Raw genomic sequence first — 9,972 nt, 5'->3', positions numbered from 1 at the left:
TGCTGAAGAAACCATTTGCCTTAGAGTCCTGCAGACATGGACTGGAGGACGGTGTCCCGAACCCGTATCACTATTGGACAATTGTGTTGTCGACGTGTAGAGCGCTGCTCTCACCCCAGGTTCTCTGGGACCTAGTAGGCGCATGAATTGGTTCCGACGTTGGACCCTGCATCGTACGTTCCAGACAACCAGGACAACTAGAAAATAACTTGGTGCACCGCTAGTCGAAGTGTAGAAATTCAGACAGCTGCAGGACAGAAATGAACGGACAAGCTGACCCCCCCCCCCCGGCGAGAACGCAGTCATATGGGACAAGCGATTAACTGGTAAACGAGGATACCCTGGGTGTGCGTAAGTGTTTAAAGTCAGTCCGAGCTCTGGTGACTCATTTATCAGGCGCAGGCTGTTGGCTGCAAACCCAGTGATAATATCTCCACCCCGGGATTTGGGTTCCTGTTCGGATTTCAAAAAATGGGACGAATGTCAGCCTTCTGCTTATGCGGAAGGGTGCCTTAGTTGTACGACAAACTCAATCCTGAGACAAGCAGTGGTCAAATTAGTACGTATCCACCACCAAGTAAAGTGATCAAGAACTACCACCCAGACCTTCCGAGTTCGACTTTAGGTTTCGGGGACGCAAGCAATAAAACCACTATCATCATCAGTGGTTTTAACGGTCACCCGATGACCTGCGAAAATAGAAGGTTAATAGGTACGCAAGGTAGGCAGTAGTTGATGCGTTAATCCACGAGTAGCATCCACTTTTTCATCGGGTAGGTTGAAAAAAGAAACCATGCACTGAAATCGGCACCTTGGATGCAAATGTGCCATTGAGCGCGCAACTGGACCAGTTCTATCACTGTCCCCTTTCATTCACAGGCAGACAATAGGAACAGTTCGCAGAAAGCAGCTGTGGAATTCAGTTACTCAGTCACTGTCTGGTGCTTACTGTTTGGTGTATATAGGAAAAGGCTTGTCTAAAGATATTTCATGCTCAGTCCTTGCCTGAGATATTAGGTTCCAATCCTGCCTGCCATGCATCGCATTCGAGGCCCACTAAACCAGCTACTTACCAAGGACCACAAGTGGACATGGTCAGATGAATGTCAACGCGCCTTTGACTCTGTCAAATCCATGCTAAGTTCCGATTTGCTACTCACACACTACGATCCATCGATAGAAATCGTTGTGGCGTCGGACGCCTCGAACTATGGAATTGGTGCAGTGATTTCACACGTATTTCCAGATAGCAGCCAGAAAGCCATTGCACATGTGGCCAGATCCCTGACTTCAGCCGAGCGCAACTACAGTCAGATAGAAAAGGAAGCCTTAGCGATCGTGTTTGCCGTTAAGAAGTTTCATAAAATGCTCTACGGCCGTAAGTTCACCCTACTGACCGATCACAAGCCACTTCTTGCTTTGTGTGGCTCGAAGAAAGGAATACCGGCATATACTGCCAACCGGCTCCAACGATGGGCCACTCTGCTTCTGGGGCACGACTTCAAGATAAAATACCAGTCCACCACCAGCCTCGGACAAGCTGACGCACTGTCCCGGCTGATTGATTCAAGCAGACCAGAACCAGAACGGCTCCAACGGCCACTCTGCTTCTGGGGCACGACTTCAAGATAAAATACCAGTCCACCACCAGCCTCGGACAAGCTGACGCACTGTCCCTCCCGATTGATTCAAGCAGACCAGAACCAGAAGATACCGTGGTCGCAACAATGGCTTTGGAACCAGAAGCTAACCATGTAGTTCCCGAAGCGGTTCGCATCCTCCCAGTGACTGCCGACATAGTCCACCAGGCTACCGACCAAGACCCTATGCTGCAGCAAGTCATAAAGTACCATCGCAATCAGTGGCCGCGTACCTGCCAGAAAGACGAACTGAGGCCTTACTTCAACCGGCGTGACGCACTATCGCTAGCCGATGGATGCCTGTTGTTTTCAGAACGTGTGGTCATCCCAAAGAAGTTACAAACAGCCTTCCTGAATCAGTTCCATAAAGGGCACCCGGGAACAAACAGGATGAAGGCCCTTGCTCGGAGTTATGTCTACTGGCCTTTGATGGACTCCCAGATCGAGCAAGTCTCGAAATCTTGCCTGCGGTGCGCTGAAGCATCCAAGTCACCGGTGAAAACCTACCTAAGCTCGTGGCCGCAACCGACCGAACCCTGGTCTCGTCTTCACATCGATTATGCAGGTCCAGTGGGTGGCCAACACTTTTTGGTCGTGGTCGACGCTTACAGTAAGTGGCCGGAAATCTTTCCGGTGAACAGCCCCACAACTGCCATTACAGTCCTGGAACTCCGGCGATTGTTCAGTCGGTTTGGAACGCCAGAGACAATTGTATCCGACAACGGCAGTCAGTTTACGTCGTCGGCGTTCGCACACTTTTGTCGGGAGTATGGCATAACGCATATTCGCTCGCCGCCGTTTCATCCACAGTCGAACGGCCAAGCGGAACGCTTTGTTGACACTCTCAAGCGGGCACTTCAGAAGTCCAGGGGGGAGGGACCAACGGAAGAGATTTTGCAAAGGTTCCTGCTGGCATATCGAGCGACGCCAAACCCCAACTCACCTGATGGAGTATCACCAGCAGAGGCACTGCTCCGAAGGAGGCTCCGAACACCGCATGACACTATCCGGCCACAAACGAAGCAGGCTGGTCACCGCAACACCAGAATGGAGGAACAGTTCAACCGGCATCATGGAGCAACTGCGCGCGCATTCAGCGAAGGCCAGAGAGTGTTGGTTCGTGACTACAGCGGCAGACGCCCTACGTGGACCCCAGGACTCATCCTTCGCCGGCGCGGCAAAGTGCTCTACGAGATTCAAGTTGGTCCAGCCAAGTGGATACGCCACGCGAACCAGATCCGGCCGACAGATGCGCCGATCCTGCCCACAGGACCGAGTGATATGAGTCTAGAAATGCTTCTGGACACTTTTGAACTCGGCACCATCCCAGGAAGTCAATCAGTTGCTTCGTCAGAGGCCCAGCCTGAGCACGGATTACAACCGCGACGCTGGACAGACAGGATCCGCAAGCCAGTGAGGCCAGTGCAAGTGAACCCCCGGCTTCGAAGCTACGTCAACAAACTTCAAGGTGGAGGTGTTAGGCAGGAATCCATGCGGATCCCACTATACCGCACGTCTTTAGGCGCTGCTGCGGCCGAGAAGGTTGGCCCAGAATTCGGGACGCTTACCGGTCCGGCATCCAGACGAGATCTGATTGGTCAACAATCTGGACCCAACAGCCAATCATGACCCAATATTTGCCAAGTGCCGGTTGCCAATGGCGCATCCAGAACGCGTCAGAAATTCCAGAAGGTTATAGCCGCTTACGCTATATATACGAAGCGCTGTACAACTGTTCCTGATTTCGTCTTGGGCGTTAATAGACCTTGTGCACCTTTGGTGGTTGTTCTGACGTGAACGCTAGCTTGGGAGGCTCAGACCAAGAACTAAGCTGAGGAAAATACCGTTATTACACTTCTTCACTGATTTCAGATACATTTTGAGCGGATACGCAGCCCTTTCACTCTCTCTGCATACATGCAAACATATGATCGGGTCTGAATAATCTCAGCCGTTTGTCCTAATCGGAACGATGGCATCTTCAGTGTGCACATCCGGTAACATTTTAAGCATATAACATACTAATTATCGAGTGCTATGCGAGGACCGAGGACCGCACAGGCACAAAATCTGACAACGGTAACTTCCCAAGAGGGACTGTTCCTAGAGAGACCATAACAGCCTCCGATTGAGAGGCCACCTTCAGAAAGCTGCCTTTGATGGGATACTTACTCTTCAGTGGATTACCTTATTCACTAATTCTCGATTGCCCGAATCAAGCGACAGCTTCTTAGATCTTAATTCACATCTTTTTGTGATGAAACCCCATATTTGAAAAGATCACCGTTGTTCGTAGTTGCTTTCTGCCGGGCGCTATTTATGCCGAACTGGCTTATCCTCCCATCAATTGTAGCGAATCTGATGTTAGCCAATGTGAGTTCGTTCTTCGCGTTAGTTTCCACCTGCTCGTTCCCAATAGCAGGGATCCTGACATTCTAGCCACCTCTGTAAGCTCTCATTCTTTCACTGAGTGAAAATAGCCTGTTTCCACTCTTCCCAATAATGGAATATTTGAGCATGATGCTCGCGTGGCCTATGGTCATTCTATTTGTATGTGGAGACCACAAAGTTGCAACTTCTTTCGATCCTGCTGTCCCTCGCTAACCCGAAGCATTTTCTCCAGCTCTGAAGGCTTCCATGTCTGAGGATCGGTCGATTACACTGTATTTTGTTTATATGCATTAAAAATCAGGCATGTCTTCTCGCACTCCGGTAACCAACCACATTACAAGGGATCAATGCGAGCTGAGCACAGCACTTTACGGGCCCGTTGCCATTCTACAGTAATTCCAGACGCCTATTTGTCTTGGACTTCGGTTATTACCGCTGCTGTTTCTTTATCGCCTAGTTACTCGTTTTATTTCTTCGTGGTCTAACAAAGTGTCCGCTGCCTATTCAGGTGAAACTGCCGCCTCCAACTCACCTTCAACCACCGCAGCGGGGCCGAGGAAGGGGTGGTTCATTCAGGGGAGGGAACAATGAACATATGGGTCGTTTCAACAGTCAGTCTGCCTTAAGCTACTATGCCCGTGATTCCTCTTCAGATCGCGAGAGCTCCGATCGTAGTGGCGGCAACAACTCACCGTCACCTATGAATCGAATGATACGGCACGCGTTACCGGATAACAGTCGGACTGGGCGTTTCAGTCGTGGAATGCCACCGCGCATGGGCTCTCGTCCACATTCCCAGTCACACCACGCTGCGAGTTTTCCAACTGGTGTGTATGAGCTGCCCTACAGGACAAGCAACAACTTTGGGGCACCTTTCGCAAATCCTTACTCTCAGCAATATGCGCCACCTAGACAAGTTTTCAATGCTAGACCGGGCTTTCGTCAGCCAGGTCCGCCTCGGCCAGTCTCGGGTGCTTTCCTCCCAGCCTGGCGTGGTCCGAATTCCCGCCGCTAGATGAAACCGCTGGTCAAAGAAATGCTCTCTCATCTTCAGTTCAGTTAGACCACGCACGAGGCTTGCGCCTTCATGTGACTTCCTGTTTTTATCCTCACTCGCACCAGGAATATCACACAAACTGTCTGTTACTCAGCATTTCTTTGGTTCCCATGGGGACGAATTCCGTTTCTTTTTGTAATTGCATTTGATGAGACAATTTTTAGCTCTCTTTGATACAAAGATTGTTCTTGTTTCACCACTACTCTTGTTTTCTGTTTCCTGTGGGATCACAATGGCGCTTATATCCTAAACAGGGCATCTGTCGATGTTATCGGTGGAAGATCGAAAACCGCAATCAGTAGTTTCGATAGATATCCAACCTTCCGGATTGAAACGAACTCCTTAGTGGTCAAATTGTTTGTTGAACGCACAGGTTTTGCTGCAAGCGACCTGATGACTTAACCAATAGAGTCGCCAACCCGAACATGATCCAGGAAAATCTATCAGAACCCCGGCCGGGAAGGACTGTCAACTGTAAGAAAGACGATATACGTATATTCATGTCAGTATTTGTGTATCCTGTCTTCAAGGGTGCATCCGATTGTGTTAACTTCAACGTGCATATGCAATAGGATGCCACTTAGAATATCGCGAATCTAGCGCTCTCAAAGTGTATACGGAACTATGGGCATGTACGAAATTTTTCAAAAGTACCCCGACAAAAAGTATCCAATAAGGGATTCCACCTCTCTTTTTGTCAACCCGCATTGCCGCGATACGGTAGAATTTGAAGAGTGAAAATTCGGGAGACAACCTTGTCGACTTTGAGTGTGCAGACAGCGTTGTCATTTTTTGAGGAAAAAGGAAACAGAGAAGTGCAAACATCACTAGAAAGGTTGACCAGGGTCGTCCAAATTTTTGCAATGGTTCTCGCAACCATAAAGTGTATAGTGAGGCTTCACGGCGTAGTCTTTGAAAGTGTCTTTAAGAATTTAGTGAGATATACTGGAGGTTGTAGGGCACTATGCGCATCTCAGAAGTTTCATCAAAACCGACGCCTCGGAATCATAGCTGGAATCGGCTGGAACTAAAGGCTTTGCAACGATGTCAGGAAACTAGTGTTCAGCAAATCAACAGGCACCTCGCTTGAGGACTTCACCTCCTACTGGCAGTTAAGATGTTCCACCGACGCCGACATACCGTCAACCGAGAAGAACGTTGTTTTTCGTGCTTTATTAGGAACGGCAAAAAACCTGGATGTGGGCAAACTTGAAATTGACGCGAGGGAATGAGAGATCTTACGAAGGGATAATGTCGGCGCTATTCGGTCGCCAGGACGGGGACCCACGTGACCTCTGTGCTTGACTGAAGAAATCGTGTGATAGAGTAGCTAACCGATATTTGTGGAATTTATACTGTCAGCTCCCATCTGAATGAGTATTTGTGTTGGCAGCACGCTTGTAGTAGACCGGTGCTAGATCCTCTTGTATTATGGAATTTCATTTAAATAAATTGACATGGATGTGCGGCCAAAGTGATCTTATCCGGTGCTGCTGTTAGTGATGATGGTGTACACAGAGTTACTTTCCGTTAGATGCCTTGATATAAGGTTACACACACAGGCTAAACACACACCGACGACCACTGATTGGGGATGGGGTGTTTGCAAGATGGCCACATTCATATACGTCTCTTTTGAACAGTCCTGTCCTGGTGCTGTCCTCCTCATATCCACATCTGAATAGGTAAACGTGTTCGCGTTTGGGTGGTGTGATTGGCTTGCTCGACGTACCCAGTGCTTCTCCAAACCCCCGTTAGCGTGGACGCACCAGAATAATTGGGCCAGGAGATTAGGAGGACCGTTCAAACGAGTGATGTGAATGTGAATCGTATGAATCCCGCAACTACCTAAAACTCGCTGATTACAAGTCGACGATTCGGCCAACAACGGAGGTAACATTATTCTCCTTACCAATGAACTGCCTCTTAAATGCACAGCTCCAAATCAAATCGCGCATGGCTTGTCATATCGGGGTGGGAAGCCAGTTGAGGGCGCCTACATGTGCTTCGGCGTTATCGAATTGGTCATCCTAACTCCAGTTCTCTGGGTCATTCCGCTGGGTTCCCAAGTCTGGTGCTGAATAAAAATCACCGGATCAGACGATTCCCGGACATCCGGCACCCTGGTGATAAGGTGAGAGCCTCGGGTTCCTTCCTGACATAGGTCCATTCCTAAATTGGAATGGGCAAACTAGCGATATTTCACTTCTTGCGCTTCCTACGGATGGTATGGCAGTATGTGCTGGTGTGCTTCTGCTAAAATGGCGCGTATGACTTTCCAATGCTTTTTACCCGTTGAAACACTGTCATATCCACAATAGCGTGAAACTTCTGGCTCGTTGAGGGTCGAGACAATACCACTCGCCGGAACACTACACGTTGTCCGTCTAACCATTGGTATGCACATGTGGGTAGTTTAAATGGTTGTGAAGAGATGTGTTTTCCTTCCTTTAATTCTGTAATAAAGACCTATTTCGACCTTGTCATACCAGAAAACCTAAACTCTATCTGTACTAAATTGCTTCTGTCCACCGATTGGTCTAGCCCAGGTTATCGCGATTCTATCGTAGACACTTTATGTAAAACAGAAATAGTCAAAGTTGAGGTTGAAAGTCTAAGCTGACCATTTTCATGAGGACACACAAAGAAAGCAAAGCTCATTTCCAAGGACAATTATTTTCCGCACACTAATATCCCTAGATGAGTACTAATGTGCATCCCCAAAGGGCGCCTTTTTATAGAGGGATAACCGTGTGACGATTGCCTCCAGCCTCTTATCATTCGAACTTGTATAGTCATTAGGCTCCCTACACAGTTCACTCAAAAGTTATGAAGATACTTGTTTCGTAGATGATCCATCGATCCGGCTTTTAGCGCAAACAATAAAAAGTGACAGTTCATAAGTAAAACAGGTTTCTGCTAAAATCAAACTACTGTGTCCCCTGCAGTGCGACTGCCCATAGCGCTAGAGCTGCTAACTTTGGCAGGCGTCCTCAAGTTCCCGTCATAGTTCGGTTCCAAAAACCGATCAGAATAAATCTGTTCTCACACCGTTATTGTCCTTCTGTGTCCTTTTCAAACAAGCAGTCGACGTAAATGTCACACCAAGTCCCAGCCCTCCACCCATCTAGACCGTCCGTTTCCAACCGGTGTGTCCAGTGTAAGTAGTGGTTTTCCGTTGTTTGTTCAGTAATTAACTGTCTACCATTTGCAGGGTCACCCAGGGTATCGTGAGTATTCGGTGTTTGACGGAGGTCTGTGTCTCACTGTCTTTTCAGTTTTCTTTCAGTTGAGCGGTAACATCAACCACGAGAAACTCATCTATCCATTATCATTTTTGTGTGTGTGAAATTCATCAGTTCTTTGCTGTTCAATGCTAGGAGGAACGTTGCTCATGAATTTTTAGAAAGGTGCTTTTGCTGCACTGTGAGCAGCCAGGATAAGTAAAATAAATTGGACTGAACCAGGGAAATGTAGAAGCCTGTTAAAAGACACTTTGCTTTTATGGCAAACCGCTGTATCAGGCAACGGCACAAAAGGAAGGAGGCTATAAACATAGGCAATGAGAAAAGAACATACTACCCACCCAGCTGTGTCCATTGGTGGGCGGAAATTATCCGTGAACCAGTGATGTCACGCCACCGTTCTCCAATCAGGCCTTCTCTATTCCTAAACACACCTATGTCTTCATTAGAATCCAACGATAACTAGTGTTGATTCCCTGCTCTTTGAGGGTCTGTTGCAGCCCTGTCATGCCAACGCCTGCTTGTAGTCTGTGGATCTTGAAGCGCACAAAATTCTGACGATGCTGAAATCGGTCTACCTTAAGCCGGTATTGACTTCTCCTTTTGTTACTCAACTGTACAACTCCGTGTACAATCAGTTTAGCGAGACAGCCTACTGAAACAGTGACAGACAAGATGCAGTTACCTGCCTTATTCAATATGTACCCCGTATCGCTTGACCCTTCAAAAAATGATGCAGAGTGAGTTCAGGGAACCCCGCTGGTCCTACAGATGAGCCAATCCTGTGGGTCCTAAGTGCTCGGACATAGCTTCCCAAAAATATCGTTCCCCTAGGTTGTTTAGCGTGATGACTCCCTTGGCTACCTCCAAGTGGAAGCCCTGGCAGCTGGTATTTTCAGCTACTGAGGAATTTCACCAGTCGATCATTCCATTCCGAAATATACACGGGTCGTCATAAATAATCTGTTACTTTAGCTTGCATTTAGACAGCGTTAAAATTTCGTTTCAGAAGGGCTTGGTGAACAATCTGTAGCTTTTATTTGGACAAGCCCTTCTGAAATGGTGACCTCTCAATCGGTTCCAAACCCTTTCCAGCTTGAAAATTTCTTTCACTTAACAGTATGATTTAGCACAAGTCGTGTCACGTGGAGTTTGATTCGGAATCTGTACAATCAGGCATAATCAAAATGAAAACGACCTTGAAAAATGGCATCTAACCGTCAGGTTGATTCATCCGATACACCCGTTCGGGTTAGGTGTTCGGTAGTGCACCAAAAGCATATTTGATGTACATCTCTTGGCAAATGTTTTCGTCCAAGAAAGAATAGAAACTGGTATAAGCCACACTTACGACATCGATATTCTTACCAAACGGACAACTGAGACTACTTTTACGCGTCTTTAGCACCATAAGTCTGCACTGTTCATCACCCACAACTCTGACTTCTTTCAAAAGCAAAATGTCCCCGCAGCACACATATCAATAACTGTCATCCACCGTGACGTTTGTTGTCAGATGCCCAAATCTGACAACGCAGACGGCTTGCTTGTGGATCGTGGTTAAGGTATTCACATCTAGAAACTCCAAAAATAGCAGATTACTCTCGACGACCGTGTGTTGCCATTCAGTGATATCTCG

Source organism: Opisthorchis viverrini, assembly GCF_000715545.1.
Source record: "Opisthorchis viverrini unplaced genomic scaffold opera_v5_26, whole genome shotgun sequence".
Lineage (NCBI taxonomy): Eukaryota > Metazoa > Platyhelminthes > Trematoda > Opisthorchiida > Opisthorchiidae > Opisthorchis > Opisthorchis viverrini.
Note: the sequence above shows the minus strand (reverse complement) of the source record.